At 37.5% G+C, this 6,403-nt stretch overlaps 1 long non-coding RNA gene across 1 annotated transcript in view; it reads left to right on the top strand.

Annotated features, from left to right (window-relative positions):
* Positions 1 to 352: 352 nt before the first annotated feature.
* The window catches only part of LOC138903709 (uncharacterized), a 166,663-nt gene continuing 160,612 nt past the window's right edge, over positions 353 to 6,403 (top strand). Inside the window, exon 1 of the long non-coding RNA XR_011413065.1 lies at positions 353 to 525. This is a non-coding gene — a long non-coding RNA (uncharacterized lncRNA). The remainder of the gene's footprint in view (positions 526 to 6,403) is intronic.

Genomic DNA, 6,403 nt, shown 5'->3' with positions numbered 1-6,403 from the left:
CCCCCTTTGGAACATTTGACCTCGAATGTTGACTGATGCACTTATCATTCTCATAACCCATAGCTCTTGCGAATACTTTAGTACTCCTCTTGCCATCTAGACAACTGTTCTATGAATGAATCCAAAGTCCAAGGCATTCTCCCCTTAGGCATCCTTCTCATACCACGACTTGTAGTCAGAATCCTTCCAATCTCATAACTGTTGCTACCTTTTATCATGCAGCATGTACGACTCTGACCTTGTGAGTGCGCCTATGCGACTCTTCTCTCCTTTTTCCTCCAGCTTTTAGCCAATCTCTAGGCTTCACTTTGTAAACATATACAGAGCTTGACAAGATGTCCCTCTGTGATAGCATCCTAGGGAGCTCAAATCTATTCAAGGACAAGAATGAAGCTTTGGAATCTCAAAGAGGGCCTTTAATAAGATCTCAAGCTAAAGAGTTACAAAACAAGGTCATTAGACTTCAAGTGCAAATAAAGAAGTTATTAATTGGGATGGAGAGCTCAAGGATAAATGATATGAGTTGTCTAGGTATTATAATTATTTTATGGTCCAAATTCATGTCCAAGAAAAGGTGGATTAGATCCCAAGAGACATCCTCTGAAGAAGGTCCAAATCAGGCCACTATTGGACCTATTTGGCACCTAAAAATGTGTCCAAACTTAAAGCCCAATAAGTCCTACATGAAGCCACGTTTTTATAACATAAAAAGGACTTACTTGCTGACCAAGAAAGATTCAATAGGCGTGATAGAAGTTGGGTACAAGTTGGTGCCAAGTTGCTTGCAAGTTGCCTTCAAGATTTCCAAGATCCTATCTATGATTGGTTTGGGACTTTCAAGATTCTATCCAAGATTGGTTTTAACTTATTTCCATATATTTTAGTACTAAATTTATTGCTTTCCTAGGTAGTTAAGGTTATGTTTTCCTTTTCCTAAGATTGTTGGAGTTACTTTCCAAGATTGACTTGGTTTTTGTTTCCTAGTGTTTTTCCTTTTCCTAAGGTATTTGGACTTATTGTCCAAAGTAGTTTAGGACTTTATTTCCTTATATTTAGGTAGAAATTTCGTGACCCTCTCTCTATATAAAGGGGTGTCATCTTTGTTTTTAGATTTTAGATTATTATAGACAATATCAATAAAAATTGTGAGATTTTTCTTGCACTCTTGTGTGTGGCTACTCTTGGATTTATTCTTCAACCTTCAAGACTCAACTTAAGGTGGTAAGATTAAACTCTTTTGAAATCTTAGATCACTTCTAGGTATTCAAGAAAGGTGATAAGTTTAGGCTTATTGTTGTTCTTGTTATTCTAAAGGGTCGGGTTTCACAATCTATCACTTGTTTTTAATTCTCTACCAAAGGCGATTAGTTCTTTGTTAGCTAATTGTTGTTGTTAGGATTCAACTTCAAGAATAGACTTCTTGAATTCAAGAAACTCTTTCTTGAATTCAATCTATCTTTAATTTTCCATTGTTTTTTTTTGTTTCTTTATTTTCTTTTAGCTTCCGCACGTTTCTTGATTTTCTTTAGTAATTCTTGGACCCATATCGTGTTGTTATCACTCTGGGCATCTATAGGTATACTTGAAGTTCTTTGCTCGGTACTTTTTTTGAACTTACGAATATTGTTATATCTTATTTCATAGGCTTGGTTATCTATCCGCATGACTTTACTGCATCTAAGTAGGTCATAATATACCATAACACTTACCATAGTTTTATTATTATCGAGGTCTACTACCCAATTCCAGGTTACTCTCTCGCTTCTTATCATAGATGTATAAATCCAAGTCCTTCAATGCTTCCTTAATAGTTCATCTAAAGGATGGAATCCTTATCTCCTCTCATACGTTGGAGCTTTATCCATCTATTTTCGATTCACCTTAACGTTGATCCATAATCTACCACTGATAACTTGACCTCTAATGTAACACTGCTGCTAGGGCCCACGTCTTATCGGGGTCGTCTGGAGTAATTAGACTGATCCACCTAGGGACGATACTATACTTCCATAACTGTATTTCATAGCATCCCAATGTGATTCACTTATGTGGGTATTTTAATCCTGTACAATTCTTGAAATCCCTTTATTATTATTATTTTTTTCTTCACATCCTTACTCAATCGAAGGCCCAAATGTCATCCTTTATTTGTCACAATTACACCCTCATTCTATTACCAGGGCAGCATTCCCTCTCTTCTAAATGCTACTAGTCTTAGACTCCTTTGAGTTCATTCGGCTATACTGAGCTTTCTAGAATTTAGAGAAACCATTATCTCTCTTGTTTTAATGAGCTTAATCTCAAGGACTTATCCATTCTCGTCACCTTCTCACTAGCCCTTTCTCATCCTTACTCCTGTCATAAAACCTCGTCGTTTTACTATACTTTAACTTGCGACCTATACGTATCTATTTATACTATTCACAACCTTCCTTCAGCTTGCTTGCACCATCTATTCCTTTATGTTATTTTGGAACATCAAGAGAGACATCACATCGTCTCTAACTCGTCTTTACTCTCTTTGCTAGATCTCTCGGTACCTAGAAACCATAGGCTAGAAGATATGCCACTAATGACACCGCTATCCACCCTGGATACTGAATCCCAACGCTTCTAGCCCTCTATCTGAAGTATGGAGTATTCACAATCTTCTGCACCTGATTATCTCGTATGTTGTTCACCTTTACCTTACTTGCCTTAAAATCTCGCATCACATCTTCTATTTCTTTCATGACCTCCCTTCCATATAGGTATGATTCACATCCAGAACTTGAAGCTCTATTATAATACTTGCACCTTTGGTGCGTACACAATCCGGTGGGAGCTCCATACTGACTTCTTATGAGGTTGGTACTTCTTCTAACTGGCTTTTTCGTAGGGTATTTATAGAATATGGCTACTGTATTGCCTCTCTTGTACCTCTGATATTAAGAGTGGTCATGCAATATTCTCAATCATTATGTCCATAATTTTCTGGGTTTAATAATCCAACTCCTGATTTAATTGGTTGGTGTAACTCTTTAGTTTCCTCTTTCCTCAGATCAACCTTTATGTAGGCTTAAGCTATCTCCCGATCTGCAGCTCATGGTATTAGTTATTATTTTAGCTTTCCATGGGTGCTATAGAATATCCATGATACAATCTTCTAACAATTCAATCTGTTGTTTATACCCTGGGCTCAATTCTTTCTTTTAACTTATACCGGAGTCTTCTAGGGCTGTATGAGTGTCAGTGTTTATGCTGCATGGGTAATATTCTGAAATCATAAGTGTGTTCATGACGTAACTAACTCTGGATCACTGATCGAATAATTCCTTTCGTTCCTTCTCATCTTTCTTTAAACGTAGGCAATTACTTTTCCTGGTCTTTCTGCCCCCTTGTTGCGTGCACACTTAACTTATCTTAGTGCCCATACATATTGGAATTACATACCACTCATATGATCTTGAATATCACTTTTGATTTTTTACTTCCTGTCAGTTAGCCATGGTAGGTGCCACTTTCTTATGAGTGCATACAACGTTGTTGTGATACTGTTGTTATAAGATCACTTCCTCTTTAGGTCACTGAGCTTAGGTAGAAGCCATCTTCCTTACTTCCCCAGCTAGTCTTTCATTGTAGTACATAGGGAGAACCCTCTGATTCTTGCAAGGCTGCGAGCTTATTACATCGTTTACCCGGCGGAAGTTTTGATGCTCTTTCTTACTTGTAATTATCCTTACTTACTTACCTTCATGCCCTTGTGCTCGTAGGGTTGCTTCTGAGCTGATATTTTGATTGTCTTCCCAGTGGCACTCTCTTTTTCCTCCATAACACTCATACGGTACCTTTAACTACTCCAACTCCTATCTTATTATTTCTCAAGGTTACGATGTCATATCTGCAAGACAGAATTCACTATATTGGGTTTTACTCTGTTTATCTTGCACAATCTGCTGATTCATTTGTAACCACCTGTCTAGCCATAACTAGGCTCTTCCTGAGTCAACTGCTAACTACTCTTTGGCCCATTCTCATATCAATATTCCACGTAATCTTTCTTGGGTTATTCCTTTTGTCTTAACTTACCTCTCGCACTGGCTCCTTATTTATCAAAAACATCTCGGGCAGGAACCCTTACCTCCTTTCTTTGACATCCTTCGAAAATGTCAACTAGCGCTAACAATCCATCCACCATTTTGGGTTAACCTAACCCCAGCTAGATCCTGATATCCTGCCTTCTCTTATACTACTTCTATTAGCCCCCATAGGGCATAAATGAGATGGGTGTGGCCAACTGTACATACCTCTATTATTGTTGAAGGTAACTCAAAAGGCTTATATTCCTCTATGATAATCTTCATTAGCTGGGTAGCTCATACCCTTTTTCGTCTTGCTTCTTTTACTTGCTGAAACTTGTGTCTACCTTCCGATTCTCTTATTCCTTTTTACCGTAAGAGTGGATAGACATTCTTGCCTTAGGGATCCTTATCAAGAAGTTTACACATCTTAGTACACACATGATCTGCTGAATACATTATATTTATCCATCATAAGCATGATGTAAAAAATTGAGTTCCTCTGACTCAACTCTTCCACAGCTATATCTCTTACCAACCCTCTTTCTAGATGTAGGCATCATCGTATTATGAATAAGATAGAGTTTAGGAAATTGAATTCTTACAACTGAGCTCTACCACACGATCTAGAGTAAGAAGAACGAGTGACAGTCCAAAATGCCATGTAGCCTCCTGCTTATAAGTGTGGTGCATAACACACCCATAAACAAGACTCTACTAGACACGGCTTGTAGACTCCCTAGGATAGAACCGCTCTGATACCACTTTTGTCACGACCCAAACCGATGGGCCGCGACGGGCACCCGGTACCTTACTCAACCGAGTACCAACATAATGTATTTTTTTTTATCATACTATCATAGATAACTGAGCCGGAGAGGCAAACGTGAGATAAGTAGAATATAACATGAAATACCAACTTATACATAAGACATAAGACCTATAAGACCAAAATAACCACTCGTACACTAAACATAGGCCGACAAGGCCATACAATCTTTTTACGTACATGACGTCTGTCTACAAGCCTCTAAGAATACATAATTGTCATAAAGGTCAGGACAGAGCCCCGCCATACCAAACAATACACATCTAAATCATACTGACCAAACAAGCAACTCCGGAGCAAATGGAGTGTACCAACATCATCCGCTAGGCTGATCGCCTACTTTGAGGACTATCGACCTGTCTATCGAGACCTGCGGGCATGAAACGCAGCGTCCCCAGGCAAAAGAAACGTCAGCACAAATAATGTACCGAGTATGTAAGGAATGAAAATCAATACATAGACATGAGAGAAACATGGAGAAAAGACTCGACATCTACGTCTGCATAACTTTGTGAATCATTTTATTTTTATAATATCATGCATATGCGTGTAAATGTCATATCATGCATAGATATATGCGTTCATAACATCATCAAGACTCTGAGGGCATCCCATCATATCATTTCGGCTACTGTGGGCAAATCATCAACGTATACCAGCTGATCAGGTGGTGGTGCGTATATAACGCCATAACCTTATCCCATATCCCCTATACATATAATATACATATATACGCGTATATAACACCATCTGATCATGGGTCAATGTGCATGTATAAATGCATGAAATGCATAAGAATTACATAAATAAGATTTCTCGGAATATCATAAAATCAACATGTCTTTCGGATAAACTTTATCAAATACGTATTTTTCTGAGACCCGTGAACAGATGATAGAATAATAAGACACATAGGGAATTAAGAAAATAGACACCCCTAATATTTTTATGAATAGAGTAATTTATGAAAGTTACGTAATTTGCTCATTTTATTTGTATCATTTGGACCATGCCAAAAGAAAAGAAGGGATAGCCTTAACATACCTGAACCGATTCTCTTGACATTTCCTCTAACATACGTCTTTTGCGAAAACACGTAGCGGCGGATCGAAGTAGGAAAAATTTTATTAGCAAGCTTAGCATCCAATGTTGCTGGTCCATGGAGATTAAAACTAATACGTTGCTTTCATGATTCTTAAGATAATGACTAATATGTTGCTTTCATGATTCTCAAGATAATGACTTACATTGCTTTCATGATTCCTAAGTTAATGACTTATGTTGCTTTCAGATTCTTAAGTTGGAGATGTTTTAAATATGGAATGGTGGCTTAACCACATTCCTTTACCTTTAGTCTTGCCACCTACTCAATAATGACTTAAGAGTCATATATATATTTGGGTGACTTGCTGCCACGTTAAGGATGATATCCTTATCCAATAATTAAACACCAATCATCTTAATTAATTATTAATCTCCCACTAAAATTAATAATTATCCAATTATTCACATAATT

This window comes from Nicotiana tomentosiformis, chromosome 12, assembly GCF_000390325.3.
Source record: "Nicotiana tomentosiformis chromosome 12, ASM39032v3, whole genome shotgun sequence".
Taxonomy (NCBI): Eukaryota; Viridiplantae; Streptophyta; class Magnoliopsida; order Solanales; family Solanaceae; genus Nicotiana; species Nicotiana tomentosiformis.
Note: the sequence above shows the minus strand (reverse complement) of the source record. Positions and strands in the feature narration are given on the sequence as shown.